The sequence below is a fragment of the Pipistrellus kuhlii genome, unplaced genomic scaffold, assembly GCF_014108245.1.
Source record: "Pipistrellus kuhlii isolate mPipKuh1 unplaced genomic scaffold, mPipKuh1.p scaffold_m20_p_16, whole genome shotgun sequence".
Taxonomy (NCBI): Eukaryota; Metazoa; Chordata; class Mammalia; order Chiroptera; family Vespertilionidae; genus Pipistrellus; species Pipistrellus kuhlii.
Window position 1 is genome coordinate 4178366 of NW_023425471.1, and position 16706 is coordinate 4195071.

Genomic DNA, 16706 nt, shown 5'->3' on the forward strand with positions numbered 1-16706 from the left:
TCTCATGGATTGAAGCAAAAAAAATATGAAGGGAAAGAATATGATTAACTATTTGTTCTTTTGAACACCTCACCTTTCATGATGCAATAAGTTACTCTGAGTTTTTTTGGCAGAACTTTTGAGAGCTGTTGCTTTGAATGGATTCCATTCCTGTATTCCTTATGGGAGTTTGTTTTTAAATAAACCAGAAATGAACTCAATATGTAGTAAGTTAGTTTTCTTCAGTATATCTTATGTTACTTGGTTGCAAATGTTCAATTTCAGCATAGGGCAAGTAATCAAAAACATGAGTTTTCCTTTGATTTATACCAATGTCTAAGCTATCATAAAGCATCCTTCTCTTCATATGTGACTTGATTCTATAGTCTGTTTCTAAATGATATTGTCTATTTCTTAAATGATATCACACTCATGGTAATAATAGATGTGTATTCAGAAGATCAATAAGAAAGTAATCTGGAATGGATGTGTTTTTTTTTTTGCAGTTAAGGCAAGCTCTTGCAAATGCCTTCTAAGCAGTAGTTTGAAAATTTCAATTACAGTATAACACCTTAGAGCTAAAAACATTTGTTCAACACAAACTAGAATCACACCTCCTGGCTAGATATCGCCAAGGGAAATGTGATTCTAAACATATAAAAAATGATTTTCAAATATCTTAGCAACCAGTTCTTTCCATATTGACAAGTAGTACTCAGTAGGTTGTAGCTTGAAAATTATGAATGTGTGAACAAAATGAAATATCAGTTGTTTTTAGTTAAATAGAACAGTACTAACTTTGGTTTCTCTTTCCAATTGGTTTATTCTGTTTTAAGTGTACATTTTTAAAACTGTAATCAAAGGATTACTTGAATTTACACTTCAGTTATTGGTGTTCTTGTCATGATTCTTTTTGTACCATGACTTAGTGTGGAACAAAGTAGACATTGGAGTTTTTGGATTCCTGAGATGGCATATCTTGCTTCTGTTTTGGCACAGGCTAAGGGGAGGTGCCTGCCAATGCCAACAGATAAATCATTAATGGATATTTGAGTGTGAGACTTACTCTATGAGCCACCCTACTTTGCTTGTTTGTGTTGAGAAATGCATCTAGTTATGGACCCTCCCAAGAGCAACTATAAGAACAGTAGACATAGAGGGCCAGACTTTAAAAGCAATACAAGCAGATTCTAAGAGCTGCTTCCCTCCTCAAAAATAGGCTTTGAGAGGCTGACTTACAAGTGTTCCTTGAAACATCAGTCTGTTAATGTGAGCAAGACATTCCAGGTATATTGTTGCTTTTAAGCTTCTGTGATTATTTTCTACATTGACTAACACACATGATATTAAAGGAACCGTTTCTAAAAGACATTGCAGGGTTTCCATTGAGATGACTTGTTCAAGTTATAGAAGCCTTGGTCTGCTTTTAACAATTGAGGGGTGTTCATTTTTCATGTTTTGTGAGTTTTATCTCACACTAAGCTAAATTTATGGCTATGTGAGATTGGAAAAAGTGGGTTTATGACTCTGAAGACCAGAGGACATTGGCATGAATTGGAATTTGGGGACTACAGTAAGGAAACATAGCTCCACTATGCCCTAGGGATGGAACAGTTGACACAATAAACTCATTATATTATGATTAGATCAACTGAATTGTGTTCTTTTGTTTTGTTTTAAGGCAACTTGTGTGAGGGATTCAGTTGCACCCACCCTGGCAACTGGGTGTACCTTTTTCTTTAGCACTACCATTCTGTTTTTCTTTAGGCCAAATATGTTCAAGTGAGCCACAGGAGGGAAGAGCCACTTTAGTTTTCGTAGCAATGGGCCAAAAGAGAGAATGAGCTGATGGTCTATTTTAACCTTGAAAGTAAAAAATCTATATTTTTTCATGACAGGTACATTGAACAGTAAAACAAGTAACAGTAAAGTATATATTTTATGCCTTCTGTGTTTTCATGAGTATGTGCTAATAAGTTGTGTTAATATTTTACTCAGCTACAGTCTCATTCATTTGCTAAGCACTGGGAATATTATCTATATTGATCTTAAATGTAAATAAACATACGGTATCCTGTATTTGGATTGTGACTTGTAGATTCCAGCTAACATTTACTGCCTCTTTTTCACACTTGTTGGAAAGTATGTGAAGAACATAATAGGTTAAGAATCTCCAGCTTTGGAAAATGTACATGATGTGAAACTGGGGTGCTATGTTAAAAATAAATATATGGTAACTAATTGTGGCTTTTATGGAGTCTTGGTGTCAGTATATTTATTGTCCGTATTTGGAAGAGAGAAACATCAACGAGAGAGTATCATTCACCGGTTGCTTAATCCCTTCAAAAAAAAGGTCCTATTTTAATGCCTGTAGTGGGAGTGGAAGTAAAGAGGAGGGATCAGGAAGAGTTGGCTTGAAAATTCTGATCCAGTAATCTGGTACCCCGGCAGTTTCTCACATTTAAAATTTAAATGATTTTGGAGGCACTAGTGTCCTATCAGGTGGTTTTTGTTTTTTCCCCCCTCCGTAATGTGAATGCCAGTGATGGGCCAACATAGAATATTTCTAATCTGGTACCAAATGCCAAACTAACTTTGGGAAAATCATCTATGATTTGGCTCACAAGCTTAACACTGGAGATTACCAGGCCCTGACATTTCCCAAGCACTGGTGAGGATCACTGGGTCACTCACTTTAGAGATAAAAGAGATCTGAGATTATCTAGGCTAGTGTTTCCCAGATTAGCAGTATCAGCATTATCAGGGAATTTATTAGAAATTCAAATTATTTGCCGAAGCCGGTTTGGCTCAGTGGTAGAGCATCGGTCTGCGGACTGAAAGGTCCCAGGTTCAATTCCGGTAAAGGGCATGTACATTGGTTGCGGGCACATCCCCAGTAGGGGGTGTGCAAAGCTGGTTGATGTTTCTCTCTCATCGACGTTTCTAGCTCTCTATCTCTCTCCCTTCCTCTCTGTAAAAAAAAAAAAAAATCAATAAAATATATTTAAAAAAAAAAGAAATTCAAATTATTTGAACCCATCCCCATTTAATCTGGAACTCTGGGAGTGGGTCTGGTAATCTTAATATAAACAAGCCTCCCCCCAGTGATACTGATGCTCGCTCACTGGAGTTGAACTGACCTAGCTAACCTCATTTTACAGTCAGGGAAACTGGTCCAGAGAGGCAAAACTGACTCATTAGGGTCTCAGCTAATTCAGAGCAAAGGATAAAAATGTGCCCAGGCAGACTTTCTTCTGTGCTACCATGTGCATTCATGAAGTTCCCTTTCCTGTACTTCCTTCCACAGATATTTACTATGCCCCTACTTTGTGTCAAGCACTATGATAGGAGCTAGAGATGAGACCTCCAAGACATAATCCCTTCCCTTAAGGAGCTCACAGAGACCTACAAATGATTTTCAAAGCAGCATGAAATAGGTGATAGGATGTATTAGGGCAGTGTTTTTCAACCTTTTTTGGGCAAAGGCACACTTGTTTCATGAAAAAAATCATGAGGCACACCACCATTAGAAAATGTTAAAAAATTTAACTCTGTGCCTATATTGACTATATATAAAGTAATTCTCTTGAATAGGAATCAAATAAACACAAAGAAAGTATTTTATAATTACTTTATTATGAAATATTAAGTAAACAAAATAGTGAAAAATTATAAAATTCTTGTCTTGTCTGCACCTACGGCACACCAGGCAACATCTCGCGGCACACAGCGGTTGAAAAACGCTGTATTAGGGTAAGCTAACTGCTGTAACAAAGTACTCTAAGTATTCAATGGCTTGGCACAGTGAAAGTTGATTTCTCACTCACCTTTAGTCCATAGTGGATGTTCATAGTTTTGCCATTTTCTTTGTGGTTATGCAAGGAACTACAAAAGATTCTCCTGTGGACAAAATAGGTTGATGTGGAGTGCAGAGTGGGGGGAAATGGCAAGAGTTGTACACAAGCCTGGATGGGAAGGCCTTACACGAGAAGGCACAACACACCCTGAGATTACGCCTCCCTTTCAAGATTTAAGCACAAATTCACGAAGTCACTCCATTCATCTTCAAGGAGTGATTTGTGTTCTCCCAATTATTTTCTCCCCCTAGAAAGAAAATGCTTCCTTGGGAGATTGTAAACTAGTGTTTCTAATATGTCTGATTTGTTATAGACATATTAGACAAAGGTCACCCTCAGCTCTTTCTTTTAAATTTTTTATTTTTATTTTTTATACATTTTATTTTATTTTATATTTTAATTTTTAAAAAAAATTTAAATATTTTATTATTATTATTTTTTTACAGAAAATAAGGGTGAGAGGTAGAGAATTCGAAACATCAATGAGAGGAAACATCGACCAGCTGCCTCCTGCACACCCCCTACTGGGGATGTGCCCGCAACCAAGGTACATGCCCTTGACCGGAATTGAACCCAGGACCTTTCAGTCTACAGGCTGACGCTCTGTCCATTGAGCCAAACCCGTTTTGGCAGTTCTTTCCTTTTTTTTTGGAGATATTAGGGGGCCTCGAGATGACTAAGAGATGCAGAGCTCTTCTTTTGGCACAGAGGCTTATCAAAGTGTAGGGTTTGGAAATGAAGCTGAAATATCCAATTCATTTTGAACAAAAGTTCTTAGTTGAGGTTATTTAACAATTCTGGAATATTCTCAAGCCTGGGGGTGAAAATGCTCGCAATATAGCATCTCCATGGCAAATTCCAACTTCAAGGGATCCTGCTATGTTGTTTTTCAAATATGAGGTGTTCTGGAAGTGTGGACACTAGTATTTGCACACATATTGCGTTGGTTTCCCCTCATTGCATTTTTCTTTCAGACTGAAAAGGATTTTTATCTTTGAGTATAAGATTGTAATCCAGATATATCTTCATTTATTTGCCCTGAAATTCTCTTAGTAGATTTGGCACAGAAACTGTAAAATTCACCTGTGATTATAAGCAGGTCCTCAAATAACATTTTCATTATAATGTTGATGAGATGCTACAGGAACTCAACTCTTGCTTATATCTATTAACCAGTGGTTAAAATGGGTTTCATTATATGTTGTTTCACTTAGTCACTACCTACCGACGATGTTAAGGACTTACTATTTTCTCTAGCACCATAAGCAAAACCAATATAATTAGAGTAGAAATACTGCATGTATATATGTGTATACACACACACACACATATAAAATGTCTATATTTATATGTGTACATATATACAGAATATGTGTCTTTGGCTGGTGTTGCTTATGCTTATGTTATAAATATACTAGAAGCCTGGTGCATGGATTTGTGCACTGGTGAGGTCCCTCGGCCTGGCCTGTGGAGATCATGATGACACCAGCTCTCCAACCATCCCCCAATGGGTCCCAGATTGTGAGAGGGCACAGGTCACATCAGTTGACCAGCCAGTTGCGCATATATATATATATATATATATATATATATATATATATATATCCCAAGCTGGTTTGGCTCAGTGGATATATAGGTGGGGCAAAAGAAGGTTTACAGTATGGGGTATAATCTATATATATAAAAGCCTAAGCGACTGTTCAACTATTTGAGTGGTAGCTATAATGTGCACTGACCACCAGGGGGAAGATGCTCAATGCACAGCCATGGAAACATGGAACACACTGATGAATCTCAGTGGGAAGTGGGGAGGGTGGGAAGAGATTAACCAAAGCTCTTACATTCATACTAGAGGCCCGGTGCACAGATTCATGCACTAGTGGGGTACCTCAGCATGGCCGGTGGGGATTGGGCCAAAACCAGCAGTCAAACATTCCCCAAGGGGTCCCAAATTGTGAAAGGGTGCAGGCCGGGACGAGGGACCCCGCCAGTGCATGAATCTGTGCACCAGGCCTCTAGTATAATAATAAATAGTAATATAAAAATACACTCCTTGTTTTGCATACTTGTGAATGTAAACCTACTTTTGAACCACACTGTAAATATAAAAATTACATATATGTTTAAAACAACAATAGCCACAATAATTGTTTAGAATATAGAACAATAGAATATTTTTTGGGGGTGGCAGGAGAGGAGCATTTTATCATCGACTAATGTCTAAACAATTCTAGAATTGCTGATAAATGGTGATAATAAGAGCAGACTGACTTTTAGTAAGTTTTAGTGTTTTGAAAATTTTCTACAGAGAATGCAAAAATGCACCCCTTATTCTTGTGCCTGGGGTGGACCACTCCCATCCTTAGTGGAGAGCAGTACCTCCACCCCTGTGTTATACTTAATCAAAGCTACAAGACTGAAGGAAAGCCAAGGGGAAGAAATATAATGCTTGGGGAATTAAATACAGATACAGAGAATGGTGAAGTAGGGCCTTTGAAATGCAAATGAAATTGGCCTGAACCTCAACCCATGTGCTGTGAGAGCCTGCATCTCAATCTTTCTGAGAGGCAGAGGTAATGGTGGAAGAACTGATGTTTTTATCCTACTCACTTCTGACTCTGGTATGCTTCCTAGGAATTAGTTTGATAAATGGACCATCTATAATATCACCCCCCACCCCACATAATTTACAGCAGTTGTTCGTGTGTATATGTATGGAAGATGGGAGTAGAATGGGAAAGGGGCAGAATACACAAAATATTCAGGGAGAGGGAGCTTGTAAATAGTTTATCCCCAGGGTCACCACATTGAACAACTGTAGGGGACATTATTCACGTATTCTATGCACTGCTCTGCTTCTGCTGGCTGAGGTAAGGGGGCAGTTGATAGCCTTGGGAATCCTGCCAGTATTTTTAACCCAGTGCCCATACCCCATTGTAGACCTCTTTTTTACCCTTACTGTTTTTACTCTAGGCCTAGGCCAGTAGTTTTCAACTGGGTGCAATTTTGCCCCTGCTCCCAGGGACTATTTGGCAATGTCTACAAACATTTCAGTTGTCATAACTTGGAGGAGCATCTAGTAGGTAGAGGGGTCAGGGATACTGCCAAATGTCCTACAGTGCATCGGACAGCATCCACCACAAAGAATAATCCCACACCAAATATCAATAGTGTTGAGGTGGAGAAACTCGGTGCAAAGAAGCCCCTCAGTTTTTCCTCCATTTCCCTCAATTATTCAGAGCAATGTAGCTTACTCCTCATGATTACTAGTAAGATCCCTTCACAGGGTCAAAGCTACATCAATAGGCTCTGCTAAATTAGCCTATTAATTCAGATACCTCCAGGATCCAAGTAACAATGTAAATAAGTGAAGCCAGTGAGGAGAAAGTAAAGTGAAACTAGGCCATCTTCTTCAGTAATAGGGAACAATACATGGGGACCATGAAAAATTGGAGCTTGTAAACTCTGTCTACAAAGGCAGCTCTGTATTATTGCCATACAGGCTCTTGTGTTGCTAGATGTCTGATTCCTTGAGAGAGAGGTTCAAAGTCTCATCTCCCTCACCCCCAGAAAGTCCTTTTGACATTACTTTTTTTCAGTGAGAAATGACAAATATAATTATGTGCACCAATTTTAAGTTTTCATCCCAATGAATAGTCAAGATAACCTTGAAGAAGATAAAAATTAGAGGACTTACATGACTAAATTTAAAGGCATATTATAAAGTCACAGTAATTAAAGAGTGGTATTGTAAATGTTAAATGAATAGCTCAATGTTCAGAATAGAGAGCCACCAAACATCCACACATATAGGTTCCCTTGATTTACGATAAAGATGCCATCATAATTCAGTGGGGAAAATATGATCTTTTCAATAAGTGGTGATGGAACTATTGGCTATCCACATGGAAAAAATGAACCTGGATCCCTACCATGCACAAAAATTAATTCAATATGAGTCATAGACCTAAATGTGAAAGGTAAAACAATAAAGCTTCTAGAAGAAAGCATTGGATAATATCTTCATGAATTTCATAAGGAGTTTTTTTTTTGTTTAACAGGGTATACAAAGAACTACCATAAAGGAAAAGATTGATAAATTAGATTTCATTAAGAACTGCTGTTTATCAAAATTCATAACTAAGAGTTTTGGCAAGCTGTGGAACAAGTAGAACTTATTTGCAATACATCTGTCAAATGATTCTTGCCAAAGAATATTTTTATATGGATAGCAACTATTGCCAATTTAAAACACTGAGGGGAAAAAAACCCCACTGTGCATGCTACCATTATGCAGGCCAAACAAAACATGCCTGGGGGCCAGCTCAGGCCCATACAGTACAATTTGCGATCTCACCTTTAGCAGTGTAGAAGAATCATAGAAGTTTTAACATTTTCATATTTTCTCATTCTCTCCTTGCCAGCCTCTGTAAGGGGAAGAAACAATGTTGAGATCTATCTTATATAATAAAGAGGTAATATGCAAATTGACCGTCACACCCTTATACAAGATGGCTGCCCCCATGTGGTCACAAGATGGCTGCCACAAATGGCTGGGAGGGTAGGGCAGTTGTGTGCTATCAGGCCAGCAGGGGAGGGCAGTTAGGGGCAACCAGGCCAGCAGGGAAGGGCAGTTAGGGGCAACCAGGTCAGCAGGGAAGGGCAGTTGGGGGTGATCAGGCCAGCAGGGTAAGTCAGTAAGGGATGACCAGGCCAGCAGGGGACGGCAGTTGGGGGCAATCGGGCCAGCAGGGGAGCAGTTAGGCATCAATCAGGTTGGCAGAGGAGAGGTTAAGGGGTGATCAGGTTGGCAGGCAGAAGCATTTAGGGGCAATCAGGCAGGCAGGTAGACAGGTGAGCAGTTGGGAGTCAGCAGTCCTGGATTGTGAGAGAGATGTCCTAGATTGAAGAGGGTGCACCCCTTTAGTGTTACTACTGTGATAATAGTATGTTACATAGCAAAAGGGACTTTGCAGATGTAGTTATGGTGATTAATCAGCTGAATTTAAAATAGGGATATTATCCCAGATTATCCAACAGGCCCAATGTGATCACATAAGCCCTTATAGGCAGCAGAGGAAGGCAGAAAGATGTGAAGCATGAGGTGTTGCAGGTGGAGGAGCTGATGTGATGAGAAATGCAGGTGTCCATGAGATGCTGAGAGAAGCTTCTAGCTGACAGCAACAAGGAAACAGGGACTTCAGCACCCTGATCACCAGAAACTGATTTCTGCCAACAACTTGAATGAATGTTCATGAAAGCAGATTCATTCCCGAACCTCCAGAAATGAATATAGCTGTGTAAATAACTTGAATTTGTTTTTGAGAAACTATATGCAGAGGACTCAGTTGAGCCATGCCATACCCAGATTTCTAACTTTCAGAAGTGTGAGTCAATAAATTTATATTGTTTAAAACCACGAAATTTTTGGTAATTTGGTATGGCTGCAATAGGAAGCCAATACGAAGTCCTTATTCAACTTCTAACATTATGGTGTCTACCAGGAATTTCCGAGGGTTTGGTATGAAAGGATAGGGGAGAGGCTAAAAGATAAAATACCCCCCTCCCCACTTTTTTAAGTTTAATCCACACCCAAGGATATTTTTTTCATTTATTTCCAGAGAGTGGAAGAAAGGGGGAGGGGGAGAGAGACACACACACATGGATTGGTTGCCTCCTGCACTCACCACTATCGGGGCTGGGGAACCTGCAACCAAAGTATGTGACTTTGACCTTGATCAGGAATCGAACCTGTGACTCTTTTGTATGAGGGCTGATGCTCCAACCATTGAGCATAACCACCCAGAATGATAAAAGGCCCTTTCTAACCTATCTGAGCATTTATTTGTTTTTCCTTATGAAAAACTGTCTCTTAAAAAAATTTCAAACGGTCAGAGAACTACAACAGGTGCTCTTAATTGCTTTCTAGAAGAGGTTCTGTTCTTTCTTACATCAGTCCTATAAGGTTGCTATTAAGGATATTTATTCCCCAGTTCATAAGTCTGGCTATGGAAGGAACACTTATTAGCACAATTGCAGATACAAGCTAAAACAGTGAGGTTAGTAGAGGGAGCATCAGACAGCCTGGACTACAGGAATTAAGAGTCCCTGGAGACTCCCAAGACCTTCAGAGGAGGATCCTGAGGGCAAGGACGAGCAGCTGGGCCCCAGATGTCCACAACAAGGAACAGAAAAAGAAAGAGCAAGATATCTGGGATCAGAAAGCTTTGACCGGGGGCTGGGCTGCTACCTCCAGGCTGTAGCTAGGTGGAAATCATTCCTCCTATCTTCTCCTTGGCTTCGTATCATAAAGTAGGGACAAGAAGGTCCACCTTGAGGAATGGTAACCTCAATTAAATAATATAATGCATGTGGAAGCATTCTGTCAGCTGTACAGCATCACATGTCAGCTGGGACTTGTTACTCCTGATACAAAACTTAAATCAACAGACATCAATTGAGTTCTTCAGATAAAATATCTTGGATAATATGAAGGAGATCCTGCCTTGGTTCCTACTGAGTGGCAGATGGGGCTGCCGCCATGGTATCTCCACAACCATAGCTCAAGTATCCCAAAGGATTTCTCCCTCCTTCACAATTCCAGGGAGGCAGGAAGTGGCAAGTTGCCTGTTGCCTTCCTACCTCCTTTTCTCTTCCACCCAAGGTAGGTTTCTTGGGAGATGGGGTTGGGGGAGACTGAGGGAAAACAACATTGAGGGATTTGTGGCATTGTGATTTCTGAGTGATTTCAAGGTAAAATAACATGCAGTGACGTGTGTGTAGGTATTCATGTACGTGTGTATGAATATAGTGGTGGAATGGTAAAAGACCCCAATAACATATATGGAAGCACTAAAAGTAATTGAAATAAGATTAGGTCTAATAAGAGAGAGAGAGATCCATTTCTAGTATCTTGAAGGTCAGTTTTCTTTTGACTGTGGAATCTCAAGTGCCTGTGAACTGCAGATAAGATCTGGACAGAATGTGCCTGTGTACTGTCCTTCTCTGGTCTGTGTTTCTGGGAGGTCTGGAATAGTATAAGTGGTTAGATTCACAGGGTTTGGATTTTTATAACAGCAGGAATGGGGCATGTCTGGTTTCTGCAGGTAAGTAGGAGTGTTTTGCAAAGCTGTGGTGCCTGAAAATGATTATGGGAATACCTGGAATCACTCAGGGAAATTGCCAGAAGCCTGCTAGCTTCCAGGTACCAAATATAAATAAAAGAGAAAATAAAAGCATTTGGCAAACATTATATCCATAGTAGGACTTCTTAATAGGGGAATTTATTACCTCACAAAGTAAAAATTACTTGGGAAGAGTGATTTTATGGCTGATCAATTAAATGGCTTGATGATCCATCCAGAACCCAGGTTCCTTCTATCTTTTTGCCTGTCATCTTTAGAAGGTTGTTATTCCTCACACTTGTTTCTTACTGAACTTGCTTTAGCAGTTCCAATCACTTTATTCTTAACAACAGGGTGGAAAAAGCTATTTTCTTTCATATGTCTTTTTTAATTTTCAAAAATTGAAATAAAATTCAATTAACATAAAAGTAAACATTTTAAAGTGAACAATTCAGTGGTAGCACATTCACAGTATTGTATAACCACCACCTCTATTTACCTACAAAACATTTCCATCATTCAAAAAATTCAGGGGGGTATAATTGAGCGATCATTGCCTAGTCCCTGTCCCCTAGTCCCAGGCAACCACTACTCTGCTTTCTGTCTATGGATTTGCCTCTTCTGGACATTTTGTGTAAATTGAATCACACATTAAATGTGAACTTTTGTGTCTGGCTTCTTTCACTTAACATGATGTTTTCAAGGTTCATCTACATGGTAGCATGTATCAGAACCTCATTCCTTTTTATGGGCGAATAAAATTTCTTTATATGTATGTACTGTGATTTGTTTATCTGGTTTCTCATTGATGGACATTTTGGTTGTTTTGACTTTTTCGCTATTATCAATAATGCTGATATAAATATTTGTGTATAGGTTTTTATGTATGAACAAATGTTTATTTTTTAGGGGCTAGATACCTAGGAATAGAATTACTGGGTGATGATAGTTCTGTTTAAACTTTTGAGGAACTGCCAGATTGTTTTCTACAGCAGGTGTACCAATTTACTTTCCCACCAACAGTGTATAAGGGTTTCAGTTCCTCCACATTCTCAACAAAACTTATTTTCCCTGTTTTTGGAAAATCCTAGTGGATGTGAAGTGGTACATTGTGGTTTTGATTTGAATTTCCTTAATGACTAATGATGCTGAGCATTTTTATATGAGCTTGTTGGTCATTTTATGTCTATTTTTAAGCTTCCTTCTAGAACTCACAAGGTGGTCACACTTTATTTCTTCGGGAGAAATTCTTTATTTCAGTTAGTGTATGCTTAATTTCTGACTGGTCCTTTTCCATTTTTGGAGGTTTCTAGAAGATTCTTGAGTCATCTTATAACCATGGTTTTGAACTCTGTACAGTAGTTTGCTTTCTTCCATTTGTGACATGTTTCTCTGTCTCCACATTTTGACTTATTTCCCGTGTTTGCTTCTATGTGTTGGGTAGAGCTGCTATGTTTCCTTGAGTTGGTAGAGTGGCCTTGTGTAGTAAGTGTTCTATACAGCCCAGTGGCTCAGCCTCCCCATTCATCTGAGCTCGGCACTCTAGGTGCACCCCTTTGTAGGTTATGAGCAGTCTTGTTATATAATAGTTGAGACTTGAATGCTGTTGGTGTCACTGGGAGGAATTGACCTCCAGGACAATTGGCTGTGGGGACCAGCTGCGACTACAGTGGGAAAGCTGCTGTGCAGGAGACACCCTTATGGAGCAGGACTTGCTTCAGTGGGGCTTTGGTGCTCACTGAGTCTGACCCTTAAGTGTGTTGCTTATGGATGTGTAGAGTTATAATCAGATATGGTCTGCCACTGAGCACTGAGTACACTGGCTCTTGGGTCTATAGGGAGGTACAAAGTCAGCCACTGCCTGGGGCCACCCAGCAGGAGCTACAAAAAGATCTTCAGATTCCTCCTCTTTGCACTGGGTTTGGGAGTGCACAGAAGAGGCCCAGCTGTGAAGCAAGGCAGGCTGGTGCTGGTGTTGGTGCTGGGTCTTGGGCCTTTTATTGATAAGTTTGGGGCTCCCTGACCCAGCTGCAGCTTATTTGAGATTTTCAAGGACAGGCCATTCATATGCAGAAGCTGCTGCACACAGCTTGGGTGGGGTTATAAATTGGATGGGCGGGGTCTTAGCGAATCACCAGGGCAGAACAAACAGAAATAGCTGCCAGTCAGCCCTGGGACCAACTGGGAAGGTCCCAGAACAAGAACAATGATCTCTGCAAGCACATCCGTTTGGAAGAAAGCCACTCCAAGTTCCTGCCCAATGCCAGGCAATCCAGTTCCTCCTTATATGTGTCTGTGTTCCCTAGAGCCTCGCACTGATGCTGGAGCTCAGAGGAAGCACGTGGGACCTTGTACGTTCCATTTGTGTGCCGGCCTTTTAAAAGGAGCAGCTGTGTCTCCAGTAGCCTCTGTGTCACTGAGCCCCAATCTGCACTGGTTTTTACAGTCCATAGTTACAGGGACTTCTTTTTCCAGTTCTGGGACCCTGAGCTGGGGGCCTGGTGTGGAGCTGGGACCCCTTGCTCCTCCGGGTGGCCTCCAGAGAGACCATCTCCTGATTAAAAAAGCAGCCCACATGGGTGCTGGCCCAGCCTGTTCTGTGCCTCTGCCCCTCCTAGAAGTCTCAGTGTGCTTTCTGATTTACTTTTCTAGTTGTAGGACTTCCACTCAGCCAGCTTTCGACAGTTCTGGATGATGGTTGCTCTGTATTTTAGTTGTAATGTGATGTGGTTGTGTTACATCTTGGTCTGTCTGAACTTCTTATTATATGAGATAAAACAAATCTCCCTACATTTAAGCCAATTTGACTCACTTGTGGTCAAAAGCTTCCTGAGACACACAGCAACTGGATGTCTCTTCTCTGTCTAGTTTTCGCCCATAAGTTTAAAGCTTAGGATATAATGGCTGAATTCCTGATTTGCACCTAAATTTTCACTTGTTCAAATAAGTGTTAAGATGTGGTGGCTTTGTAATGTGTCAATTTGGAAGCTGATACTACATTTCCAAGAGTTCCATTATCTGTATGTTTCCAGTTAGTGTTAGTCACAGAAGAAATTTGCAGATGTGGAAGGTGGAAGTGAAGTAATAGCCGTGTTTGCTGTCAGAAGGTCAGTGTTGGTCAGGCCCGGTTTCAGCTTGTGCACATTTTCATGGCTCTGCTGGTGTACCTTGTTTCCAGGGCAGCAGCCAGGCTTACAGTTCCAGTTATTGCATGATATATTCCTTCAGCTTCTCCACATCCTAGGCCAAATTCCCACTGTGGATTCATGGCAATAGCACTAACTTCTGCAGGTCATCCGAAGAAGCAAAGTCGGAGGCTTGGAGATGGTAAAGGCCAATGCACATTCCAGCTTGTTCCTCACAGGTCTTAGTTGTCCCAGATGCAGAAGAAATAGCTAAACAAGACTGTTTTACCAGTGCTCACATTATTTAAGGTCAAATCTTTATGATCAATTTCTATTCTACATCATTGCTAGTAGTTCTGTTTCTCTGACTAAACCCTGCCTGATACACAGAGTCAACTTTTTCTGACCCCAAGGTTTAGCTTTAGATTTTTTACATCCAATTTATAGTAGTGAAAGAAGTTTAAATGATTAGAGGTAAGCTGTCTAATATAGACCCACTTATTCTTTCTGACTTAAAAGAAGACAAGAAATCATGCTTTCAACGTCCCATAGAAACACATCTGTGGATGTGGATGGTGGGCCACCAGTTTGAAATCTCTGATATGGGTATTTTAGAATCCATGACTTATCTAGATATTTATGAGCATTAAGATTACTTGCTGAATTTATCTATTTTCATGTGAATTTTGGGCCTTACTCCCAAGAACGGTTATATTCCTCAATCTCCAACCTTACTGTATTAATTACCAATATCAATCAAAATGCTATGTAAAAAACTACTGCAAAACTCAATGGCTTAAAATATTATGTATAAATTTAATTGTGTTTGTGGGTTCGTGATTTAAGCTGGGCTCAGCTGGGCAGTATATCTGGTGTTGCCTGACTCACTCACATATTTGGGGATTAGCTGACTGTTTGTTCAAGATGGCCTTGGCTAAAATGAGTGGGCCAGCTTGACTCTGCTCCACGTTTTTCTCATCTACTAGCAGGTCACCCTGAGCATGTTCTCATGGTGATGGCAGAAAGCAAGAGCAAGCAAGTTCAATTATGGAAGCTCTTTTCCAGCCTCTGCTTGTGTCATGTCCTCTTATATTCTGTTGTCCTAAAGTAAGCCACATGGCAAAAGGGTGTGGATACAGGAAAAGGTGAAGAATTGGAGCAAATCTCACAATCTATCACAATTACCAACACTTTCCCCTCAGAGGTGGTAACTAACCTTGTCAGCTGCTGCTATTTCCACAACCATTTCATTTTCAATATCTAGGTTTCTCATGACTTTTAATTGGCATGTTAATGCATGATGTAAATTGTTCATTGCCAATCCATTGTGTTTATGCCTTGAACCTAGCACCCTTTCTCATTAGGATAAGTAATTACTACCTTATAAAGCTGCAGCTTTTTGCAATGAGCTTGCCCACTTCTTTTCTTCTCATATATCTTAAGAAAACAAACAAGTTAGGGATAGCAAAAACAAAAACCCCTGGGGTGAAACGTTGCTGAACAGTGACAGATAGATAAATATATACTGTCAGGATTACAATAAACCGAGTGACGCCAAAGTTGTTTGAGTCTTAACATTAGAACTGGTGAGAAGGCCAGCTTTAATCCAGTTGCATAAATTATTGCTTATTTTTAATTGCATTGGTTTTATAGACAATAATTCTGAAGCCTATTTGTAGACTAAAATATAATCCATGTTTTAGGTTCTTGAAATTCTTGGTAGTTTTCCTATATCTTCCTTAGTAATTTTTTCTAAAAGATACTATATATTCACTTAAGGGGCATACTACATATATGTCTTAGTTTGGGTTCCCCAAGAAGCCAGATCTTAGAGAAAAATTTAGTGCAACTAGTGAATTTGGAAATAAAGTAAATTCTAGTCCAGGAAGAGAGGAAGTGAAACAAGGATGAGAAGGCAGCCATTAAAGGATACATTATCCAGTCAGTTAGCTCTGTAGGCATCTGCAGAACATAATCTTGTAGAACTCTGGGAAACAGTGTACAACGTGCATTTCAGAGTTACTCCACCCTAAAGAAAGCTGGCATACTTATAGAACAATCAATTCCCAGCAGTTACTAATGGAGGCAGTTCCTCAGGGGACATTAATTCCCTGGCACTTCTGGCCTGAGAAATGAGCAGGTAAAGTAGGTTTCATCAGTCAGAGAAGTCCATCAGACAAATGCAAGTGCTGGCTGTCAGAAGTTGGGCAGCACCTGAAGTGGTAAGGGTGGAGGCATAAGGGAAGACCATCAACAGAGTCTGCTCTGATTACCTTAATATGCTCTGAAACCCAAACTATTGATATTTGAATAGTTCTTCTGCCTATAGAAAGTTCACCTTCTTTACTTGAATGAAAGCACTGAACTGGTAACTTTTCATAGAGAATAAAGTACAATTAATGCATTTTCTAGTATTATTAAGGTTTAACTGATGTACAATCTGCACATATGTAAAGTGTAAAATTTGATGAATTTGGCATATACATAGAAGTCAACCTTGCAATCAGCAATTATTGCAGTTGTGTTGTAAGGGTAATTTTTAAATATTCCCTTAATTGTCTGTATAATTTTTAAAACATTTCCTAGGTAATGAAAATATATACATATAAAAGCCCAAATGC